Genomic DNA, 12,289 nt, shown 5'->3' on the forward strand with positions numbered 1-12,289 from the left:
ATTGTTCATCGGTGTATATTGAGAGAATTACAGTAAGAAAAGAATGAATGAAAAAAAACAAAGAAAAAGTGGCGCGTCATTTTACAGACAATATTACCAATGAAATAAATCTGTTGCTAATAGTCATCGATAAATATGTCGGTAAGATTAAAGTTATGACTTGACAACGACCTCGTCTCCCCTCCTTCATTTCTTCTTCTTCTTCTCTGCAAATAATAGCAACCCTCTATTTTATCACAAATCAAACTCTCATCACTGTAAATCTGGCCACCTCAATACTTAGTTTGTCAGCATCCCTATTCTGATTCAGTTTTTTTTTTAGGATTCCCCACATCAAGTAAGCAAAACTATCCATTTTTTTGTTTTAACTCATTATAAAATGTTAATTTTTTTGGCATTTTGATGTCGCATATGTAGTTTGTTTGTGTGTTTACTTATTTTATAAATTTTTCCCATGGAAATTTGATGCATGAATGTATGATTTGTACATGTTCGGGTTTGTTTAAGATTTTAAAAAATTATATTTTTTTGTAATTTGATGAAATGGATTTTGATTTTGTGACTTGGATATTTTGTAATGAAAAATATAATGACTTATTTAATGGTTATGTTTCATATTTTATCAATTTTATTGTTAAATTAAAATTTTCAGTAAATATGGAGGAATTTAAATTTTTGTAGAAAATTAAAAATGATTTAAGGGTAATATTAAAATAGATTGAATAAGTTTGAGTTAAACTAATGTTAGCTAGTTTATTTAGTTCACATAATTAATTAATACTTGTTGATTTCAATACTCCATATAGGTTTGACATAAGTAACGGATGATCATTCTTGGATGAATCTAGTTTCACCCGAAGGGTTATGCTAGATTGATTATTGTAATGGGGTTGAGAGTTTTATTAATTACATATTATCTAATCCAAGAATTATTAGTAGAGACAATATTAGATGTCTATATAAGAGGTGTAAAAATAAAAAGTTTCTTGATCTAGATGTTGTTATAATGCATCTTCTATAAAAAGGGTTCATGAAGAAATACTTGTATTGGATTGCACACGGAAAACCATATGTTACTTATGAGACCATGATAGAAAGGATGATTGGATTAACCTTTAGTTCTAGCAACGTGCATGGGGTTGTAGATGATAATAGTAATCCTTATAAGAGTATGGTTATAGATGCGATAAGAATGAATGAGTGTTATGCAAGTGAATGCTCAAATGTAGATGAAGAAATAAATATAGACACGCTTAATTTTTTTTATCTTTTGAAAGAATCCAATGAATCATTATAGGATGGGTGCATAAATCACAATAAAGTATTGGTCATTGCACATGTGTTCACCATCAGGTCAGATCATGGGCTAAGTGAAAGTAGTTACAATAGAATCGTCGAATGAGTGAGAAGCATTTTATCATAAGGGAATAGGCTGAAAGAGAACTTTTATGCTGCTAAATTCATGATGAAACTCCTTGGACTAGGATATTAAAAAATGGTCTTGTTTCCAAACTTCTGCATGTTGTGCTATTTCTAATGCAAATTTGACTGAGTGCATAACCTATTAGAATGCTCGTTATAAACCCAGAACTGGTAGGGGAAGGACTCTTATCACACATAAAAAACTTTTATACTTCCAAATCACTCATAGATTATAAAGGTTATTCATGTCTCCAAAGACTGTTGAACACATGATATGACATCACTCATATGGTGTGATGGATGAAGTCATAGTGTACCCTTCCAATGGCTAGGCATGGAAACATTTTAATATGGTGCATCCTTATTTATCAATGGAATCACATAACTTACATCTTGGGTTATGTACAAACAGATTCAATTCATTCTAGTAATTTGCTACTCCTTATTTGTATTGGCCAGTGATACTCATGATTTACAACTCGACATCGAGAATGTGTATGAGGCTAGAGTTCATGTTTTTATGTCTAATTATACTTGGTCCTAATAGTCTATGTAGAAATATAGATGTTTCCCTTTGATTGTTGATTGATGGGTTGAAGTAGTTGGGGTCATCCTGAGATTTTGATTTATGATGTCTTAAGAAAATAAAATTTTCAGATAAAGACAGCTTTGATGTGGACTATCAATTATTTTTCTGCATGTGGGATGGTTTCTAATTAGAGCATGCATAGAAAATTAGTATGTCCATATTGTATAGAAAATAACAAGGTCTTCACCTTAACAAATACTAGTAAAATATTTTTTTATTTGCTACTTGTGGTTCCTACCAATCAATAACAAGTACAAAAGGAATTAAAGGGATGTTATACTGCCGGTATTATTGAGTGAAGAATTGTATGACGTGGTATCAGAGTACAATGATATTGTGTTTGGTTTTCAATTCGGTAAGCAGAAATTTTCTGGTTTTGGTGTGACCCACAATTGAGTATAACAAAGTATTTTTTTAGTAGCTTATTTATTGACTCCTCTACCCTTATCTTTATTTCATACATATAGAAAAGAACATATTTGAAAATATTTTTAATACGATGATGGGCGTGAAAGGAAAAACAAAGGACACCATTAAGGCTAGAATGGATATACTTTTGTTTTGTCACCATAAAAATATGAATTGAATTTATGATGGGTCACAGGTCGCAAAACTCAAAGCTAACTTTGCCTTAGACAATAATGCACAATTACTTGTCTACCAATAACTTAAGAGTATGTGCTTATGAAAATTTTGATTTATATGCCAAATTAGGTTGATTTTGATGTTTTCAATAGTGTTTTGAAATGTATGATTTGTGTATGAATGTTGAAATGTGGAATTATGAAAAGTTAGTCAATAATGTTATATGTTGAAATGTGAAAATATGAAATGTTGCAATTTTTTTTTGTTTAGTTTAGTTTATATTGAGTATATGTAAATGTTAGGTATTTGGGTGTGTAAAGAAGGAATAGAACCAATGAGAATTTTAGACTAAAGGTGTTGGAAATAGTGAATTAAATGGGATAGATTTACAGAAAAGAAAAAACAAGAAACTTTTACTATTTAATTTGAGAAATTAACCAAATTTTTAGCAACAATAATACCTTAGTTGATTCCTTATTTTTTTTGGGTTCTTTTTATTTATTTATTTATTTTGAAACTAGTAGCAACAAGGACTTGTAGTAAATAAAATCAATTCGTTTGTGGCTGCATATTATTGATGCATATTTGCAAATAATAACATTTAGGGTAGTCTCTCGTATAGGTGAGTTGTTGCCAATTTTTTCTTAAATATGAGGTCTTATTATATTTTTTAATCCTTTCATTTATATAGATGCCAATAGGAAAGTCAGTAGTGAGTCATATAGACATGATTGTTGCTAGTTCTTCTAGCAGCTCTTTAGATGATCATGAGTCGCTAGATGCCGACCATGAATAGGTACTTGAGATATAGACACCCTCTCTTGACATAGACACCCTCTCTCGATATAGGCTCGTCGAGTGTGATGTCGTCTCGTAGTGGGGGGTTCATTTTAAGAAAGAGTTAATAATGTTTTAAAAAATAATTTCAATTAACGAATGGAATTTCAGGTTTATAAATATGGAGGTTGCTCGCACGATTACATTAGAGACAAAATAATCGGTGGAAATGTCGTTGTTTCAGTGGAGTAAGGTTTTTAAAAATCTTAAAATGATACTTATGATTGATGCTTGGTTCAGAAAGTTCAAAGTTAGTATAATTTTTCTTGAACTAATTCTTTACAAAACTAATTTTATTATGTTATTTCATATAGTTTTTTAATTTTCTTGAACTAATTCTTTTACAAATTTTACATGCAAGGAAAATTTTTACTAGGATAGGGCTAACAATGTTGTTGCTAGTAGAGTTTTGGGGGATCACAGCATAACTAGGTAAGATTGAGTTCAAAATATTAAATTTTTTATCTAAACATTAAAGTTTTATTTTTTATTATCCTAACCGATAATTCATTTCTACTATATAGATTGCATAATTGTTTGTATGAGACGCAATAAAAAGCAAAAAAAAATATGCTAAAGAAAGAGGTATTCTAGGCTAGGGAGTGGTACTGGTTTGAAGGGATTTAGACCACTGTATGTCTTATGTCTTGGAGGCTATATAGATAGATTATATTCACCATGTGATGTCCGAGTGTTTTGTACGGTAGTCGTAGTCGTAGTCCGGTGCGGAGAGCCAAAACAAAGAGATTCATAATTCAATTACCACGCACACTGGTGGATCTATTCCATTCATTTCACATGTGAAGCAAATGATCAGATTCTTTTTTATTACATCCATTTTTTATTAAAAAAATATTGTTTTTATAAAAATATTTACTTAACAATAGTTTCCTTTCGCAGACTACAGCTTTTGGACGCAATACAAGATTGAAAGGGCAGGTCACTCATGAATATAGACTTGTTTTTAAAGGGGCAAGTCGCCTATGGAAATAGACCAGTTTTTTAAGGTGCAGGTCTCCCATGAAAGTAGAGCTTTTTGTAAAAACTCACATGCGAAATGACAACCGTCGGAAAGGGGTGCAACAACTCGTGGATAACTAAGCTCAAAAGTTCATAGTAAGTTAGATTTCAACAATCTTTTTCTTAAGTTATTATTTTCTTACATGTGCTCACTTGTCTTTTTTTTTATTGTTTTTTTAGGAAACATTTAACACCAGTTATAGAAGAGATACAGGGATGATTCTTCGACCCATTCGAAACTTGATCCAGATATATTACTGAAAGTTGGATCTTCTGGTGAAGTTAATAGAAATCAGGTTTACTATATCTCAAATACTATAGACGAGGATTTGCAGACGACTCGTAATATTTCAACTATTGGATGCTCACAATCAGTTCTGAGCAATCAATCTTCGAAGTTCCAGGAAATTGTAAACCAACAAGTTGAAGCTCAGACAACAAATCTTACTGCTGAGATAGAATGACTTAGTATTGAGATGGTTGACCTCTGACAACTATATATGGAGCTGAAATCAAACATGGATGGTATATGTGGTCCATCTCATTGCCTCCTTGTCTAAGCGAAGACCCGCCTCCTCCTTATCTTTTTTTAGCCCTTCTTTTTTAAATGAATTGTATTCAAACTGATGAATTTTTAAATCCGTAATAAATATTTGATTTTTTATTTTAATTTTTTATACTATGTTTATTATATTTTAAAAACTATAAAAAATTAAATATATTATTAATAGATTTACCTACAGACTAAATATAATCTAACCTGTGAAAGTCTAGGAAAGTTCACTCATGGTTGTGCTCATATGGAACCAACTGGGCATTGTTCCATGGAAGTTTAATGGAGCATAGGATATTATTACATGGCCTTGTCTGGTATGAGAAACTAGCAGGCAAGATGGGAATCCATGGTGGACCTAGGGAATCGACTAATTGATATGTTCCTCGTCGACAAAGCGGGCAACACCGCTCACTTGTCCTCCTCCATCCTACAAAATTATGCTCCTCCAAGCACTGAATAGTCTTAGCAATTCATAGTTTTAGACATGACAGATGCGAGGAGGTTGAGATATGCAAGTTTTCGCCATTAATATATAGCTTTTCAAGTTGAATAAAGCACAAGCACACGTGTGATCTGATTTGGATTGGTGGAGGAACTTTTGAATCACAAATTAAAAAATAAAAAATAAAAAGGATTCTTAAACATACTCACACGTCATATTCAAATCTATAATATTTTAGATTTTGAAAAGACAAAGGAAAAGAATGGTTGATTTATGCCAAGGAAATCTAGCTAATACTGGAAAAAACTCGTCGCCATATCGATGCTAGGAGAGTTAATTTGGTAAAATAAATATCAAGAAAAACAAAACTCTATTGGCACATGCACTGTTATATAAAATTGTATTCAAAACAGTGTTTTATACAGATTTAATTTTAAATTTTTTTCTTTAAAATTATTTTTTTTATATTTTCAGATTGTGTTAATACATTCATGTATAAAATAATTTTTTAATATATATATATATATATTATTTTGATATATTTATAAACAAAAAATACTTTAAAAAACAATAATTATTATATTCTCATGCATCTCCTAAAATTAATAACGATATTAACTTGTCATTTCTTGAATTCTTACAACTAAAATTTGAATCTACTCCCAACTTTGTATTAAAATCTATTTGTCGGGTAAAGAACAACCCTACAATTAAAGCTAATATAAAGAATATCTATTAATTTATCTAAGAGAGATCCAGCTCCCAATGTGCTTCCTCAACCGCTTGCTAATCAAATTACCAGTGCGGCTAGGCTTTATAGGAATTAATCATGTCAGTAAAGCCTAAATCAATTATTATTTTAATTAATGTTCGCAATTAATTAAGGAATGAAAATGGGATCCATTGCCTCTTAATTTGTTAATATATTCATATTAGAAAAAGGAAAATAAATGGTGGGGTTTCTTGCTACAAATTAGGTTCATAATGGAGAATTTTACTTTGCAAAGTAGAGCACAAGGCCACTTTGCACGTACACAAATGGTGGAGAAAGCTTTCGGGTAGGAAATTGTTCCACTAAAGAACTTTGCTGGTAGGGTTTTAAATTAATTTTTAACATAGAAGAGATATGTTTTGTTATATTATATTTTTTTTAATTGAAAAATACAAAGACGATGCTTATATAAACTTAATAGTACGTAGTTGATGCTTTTTCAAATGAGTAAGCAAATATTTAACACCTATTTTTTTAAAACAATTAATTATGCATTTTTTTTTATCTTAACAGGTTTTTTTCATCAAGAAAAAATTATTATTATTTTTTAAATACATCATATAAATACAATTTTATCATATCAAAAAATAAAGAAAAAATATAAATATAAATTAAAATAATCTCTTTGAAATATTATAAAAATATAAAATAATTAAAATATAACTACTGTTTAAAAAATTGAACAAAACAATTAAAAAATCAAAGAGAAAGGGAATTAACTTAAATTGAAATAAGAAATTAATATAAACTGAAAAAAATATTAAGTAATTTTTTTGCAAAATTACATAATACTTGTACATTTGGTCACGCATATAGTATAGCATTATAAATAGCTACTCCAGATATTATCCATATTCTAGAAGAGTTGATAAAAAAATACAAATCTTTGATATCATTTTTTATTTTGAGATATACTATAAGAATGATAAGTTGATTCATAATATCACTATCAATATCCTAAAGTTGAAAAAGTTATATCTCTCCATAAAATCATTTGATTCATATAGTTCATAAAAAATCATGAAAAAAAAATCAATATATAGACCACATTTAACGAATAAAAAGGAGGTTTTTGTCTATTTTTTAAGAAATATTATTTTTTATATGTTTATCTGTACTAAAAAAAATCATTAAACTCAACAAACTAACTTCCCATTGATGTATTCATTCATCGAGAGCCATTTGAAATTTGCTAATATTCTAAAAAACCTTTTATACTTTTATTCGAAATCAAAGTAAAAATTGAATAAAATAACATCTAAAATAAATTCTTAGTCAATCTAAGTTGAATAAAATAATATTTTAATAGTATTTTAAATTTATTAATTTAAAATTTTGTAAATTTAAATTAATGAAAAACCAAACAAATAAAAGAAAAGGAGGCTAGGCGTACGGGGCTTGATGCATTTGATCCCATAAAAAAATAGTGAAAAGACAAGATACACAAATCTCATTAATATTACAATCATTCAACCATAAAAAAAAACATAAAAAAACACAATCATATTGGTCTTTGTAATGTCCATAATCATTCATCATGCATAAAAACACATTAATATGTAGAATCGCGCGTGAGCACACGACATGACGGGAAGTCGGGATCAAGAAGTCGTCACCTAGTTGTTTGGTTATTAAAAGACTCAAGTGGACCGCTCTTATATGAAATTCTAGGGTAAAAGACTAGTTGTGATTAGGGAAAGCATTAACACCGTTAATGCACCTTACCTGAAGTAAACTGCATTGTATGGTCTAGATATGGCTTGTGTGTTTGGTATTGTGGTAGCATTTGTGATTGTGGTTTGAAAAAAATTATTTTATAAAAAGCACTTTTGGTTGAGGTTGGTTTGATATTTATATAATTTGGTTAAAACTGTGGTTGAAATTGAGATTGAACAAAAAATAGTTTAATTTATTTGGTTAATAATGCTTTTCAAATTAAGGTTATAAAATAACTAAAATGATATATATTACTATTGATGGTTTTTAATTTAAATATTGTAGATTTAACTACTGTTATTACATCATAAAATAAATAATACTTTATATAAAATATTTTTTATTATTCCATTAAACTATCTAGAATTTCATCACATACAAAATTCATCCGACAAGGACTACAGTTTCCATGGTTTCCTGAGCATGTAACAACATCAAGTAAAATATCATCAAAAACAAAATTAAAATTGTGATCAAATTTTGCAAATGCTACGTCTAGTGGCGGAGCCATAATTTTTTAAATGAGAAGGCAAATTACTAACAAATATTTGATATTATATATTATACAAATATGTGTTATATAAAGAAATATACCAACTCAAGTTAAGCAAAATTAATTTAAGAATTTTTAAAATAAAAAAACTTACATTATAATTATTCTCTTCGAGATTTTATATTTTAAAACTACTTCATAATGATTTTATTTTTAATCTCATTAAAAATATTTTTCTCAATATATACAACAAACTTTTATTTATCTATTTCTAAATCTTTCAAGGACTATGAAAGTTCTTGACAATAATTTTATGCTGACATATGATACATATCATCTAAAATCATAGCTTAAAAGAAGTGTCACAAATTGATGTTGTTCTTGCTGACTTGTTGTTTTGTACAAGTAGATTAAATATAAATATTAAATGTTTTCTTTTTAATTTATCTATTATGTCCCTAATTTTTTGAGTTGTCTTGTGCTTCACTTTTAATCACTTGTAAATTCATCACCATCATTTTTCATATAAAATTCAAAGCAAAATACTTATCAATTCATTAAAATTCATTTCAATTCATATTCATTAGCATATAATATTACTCATACATATATTAATTCAACAAACCCATAAATTATTATAAACTCTAATATTTTCAATAATTAATTAGTATAGAAAAAAAAACCTAACAAGTAGCTAACCAAAAAAAAATATTTTGAAAAAAAAAATTAAGGGGGCAATTGCCCCCTTTTGCATCCATGTGGCTCTGCCACTGGCTATGTCATTATACGATCTCCTTTTAATTTATGTAGTGTCATTGAATAATATTAAACACTAGTTTTTTTTAATAAAACACAATTAAAAATAAAAAATAATTAGATTTTTTTTATTAGGTCGGACTCGGTTCAATGCATTTAGGTTTAGGCCGGACCCAGTCCGGCCATGAACAGTGGATATCTTCTCCACTGTTCACTTTGCAAGAGTGAACAGTGGAGAGTAAAACTCTCCACTGTGAAGATGGCAGGAGAAGGGAAACAGCTTGAAGCTGCTTTTGATAAACCTGCATTTTGAACGTAAATTATACTGAGTCCCACAAACATTAAATTATGTTTAGTAATTAACCAAACAATTTTTTTCTATGGTCTGCTTCAAATGCAGAAGCAATCATAGAAATAAACACTCTCTAAATGTATTGATGGGTTCCTAACCGATGGTTTATTTATGACTTAGAATAATGAATAAATCTAACTTTTTGAATTCATTATGGGCTCATATGCCTAAATAAATTCTTGTGGGTAGAACCTATATAGGTGCCCTGACAGGGTTCACCTATCTTATAACGTGAAAAAGTTTTTCATAACTCATATGTTGTAGTGAAAAATACTTTCAATTAAAATTGGTGAATATCCAAAATAATTTTGGAAATTTTTAAGTCAACTTCTAGTATTTAAATGTCGGTCTACTTGTAGGTCCAAACTTTCTAGAGTTTATTGAAATATTGGTCAAGTTCTCATAAATTCAATAAACTGATTATTAAATCCAAAAATACATACAATGATACTTTTTTGAATTTTTGTGTATATATATAAAATGCTAAATTATACCATATATATATATATATATATATATAAAAGCAAAATATGATTTTTATCTTTTGAGAGACTTGGCCGAATGCACACCAAATAAAACATATTTTTGTATTTTTAAAATGAAATTTTTTTTCAGAAATTATGGAAAGTTTTGAGATTTGGATGAAAAACGGGTATTTTAATATCAAGTTAGTATCTTACAATATAAGTTTATAGCTCTAATATTAAATAGAATTGCTAGAAAAAAGTGTGTGGGACCCACAAATAATTTTAAATTGATCCTATAATTTTTTTTAAAGAATTTTTAGGAATTTATTTGGGGCATGTTTGGTAAAAAAAATCATTTTTATTCAACACAAAACTATTAAAATATACCTAAAGATATGTTTGTAAAACAACCCCTTATATATTAGGATACTAATAATAATATTTACAAAACACAATTTCTTAAGCAGGAGATTTCATTTCTTATGCATAGCTTTTGTACTGCTCTCGCTGCCTTCATCCCCCCTATATATGAAATAACAAGCCCATGCATGCACAATATATACTACTTAATTGAATAGAAACGTCATGGTGATGTTTGAGAGATGGAGGAATATATCCAGCTATGATTTCCTATTAATTTTAAATGAAGATCTAGCCTCCAATCTTGATAGGGACAAAAGGGAGGAACGGGGATTTGCAATGCTAAGTGTGATTAGTAATAAAATATTGATTTTATAATTGTAAAATGTGAATGCATGCTAGCTAGCTAGAAGAATAAAATCATTTTTGTAGGGCAACGATCTAGCTTACTTCCTCTTTCTTTCTTTCTTTTTTATATACACGCTTGGATTATAGATTGAATCTAGATATAGCACCCTTAATAAATCAAAGCGAGATACACCATCACATGTGCTCCATCAATCTTATTGTATATTGTTTTTTGAGTGACTGATAATAAAAGAAGAGTGGTTAGCTAGTTTTCCTAGGATTCACGAGTCGGTAAAAGCCTACTTCAAGCGGCCTGGTTTATAAAGTGATCATGAATCAGGTTCTTTGCTTCATTGCTTACCTTAATTGATACCCAATAAAGCCTAATAATTAACTTTTTAAGTATTTAAAAGGGATTGACGAAGATCAGAGAGAGTTATTGATGGGGTTCTTTGTACAAAAGTTAGATTAGAGAATATTATTTCTGTCCCATGATGATCAGTAGCTAGTGAGAATAGAGCAATATTAGATGGTGATTCTTTGCAAGTACACGCCCATAAAAGTGAAGAGCACTTTCGGTTGGAGAAATGTTCATGTTAAGAGAGGTCTCCTTTGACATGTATGGTCACCATCAAAACCATGACTGTGGAGCCCAATTGGCCACTGCCCAGATCCTTGATGTTGTATGTCATGAACGTGAATTGTGATTGTATGATTCCTTCAAGGATTAAAAGTGGAGTAGAAAGCTGGTATCTGTAAGTATATATGTGCGTGTCCCCTCGTGTGGTGGTCAGATTTTGTATTCTGAGATGATGATTCTAGCTATGGGTTATAAATGGATGGATATAGACGGGTAAAGTTGTGGCTAAGGATACATGAGAGAGAGCTATTAGCTAGGCAATAAGGCATCTCTTTCATGATCAGCTTCATGAGAAAGCATGCGTGTGATGAGGAAGGAATAAAGTGAGGTTTTAGAAGTTTTGTTTTATGGCCCTTTACTTGCTTTTTGGAAGACACTCATACCAGCTGCAGATAGAACATGTCCCTTCTTGTCCACGGATTAGAACCAATAAAAAAAAAGAGTGGAAAGTTGAAGAGAGCTCCCCTGACAAAAGGCAAAGTTGCGAACCTGGAACTGGAGTAGTCGTGTTTCGTGTTTGCTCTTTCGCTAGAACTGGAACTGTTCGGTTTAACGGGCTGTGCTGCTACCTCAAATTCAAAATATCCAGTCATGTAATTGCTCGTCGAACCACATGATTCTAACGAAACATTCAAATATTGCTTATATGTTTGTCTGGTTAACTGCGCTTTGTTTTTGGAGAGCAACCTGTAGATCTTTTTTATGCTTTTAATCAAGTTGTGACTCGACCTCATAGCCAAGCCAGCCCCATACTGTGACTACTGCACCTTGGTGTGATTATTGCGTTTCACTGTCATGTAAAAATTAAACATTAACAGGGGGAAAAGAAAAACTAAATCTCCTAGTAAAATTATGGTGCACCTAGACATACAATAGAATGCTATTTATTGTAATAGAATAAAGAAATAAGAAGTGAGACATCTCATAGAAATAT

Source organism: Populus nigra, chromosome 5 (assembly GCF_951802175.1).
Source record: "Populus nigra chromosome 5, ddPopNigr1.1, whole genome shotgun sequence".
In the NCBI taxonomy this organism is placed as follows: domain Eukaryota; kingdom Viridiplantae; phylum Streptophyta; class Magnoliopsida; order Malpighiales; family Salicaceae; genus Populus; species Populus nigra.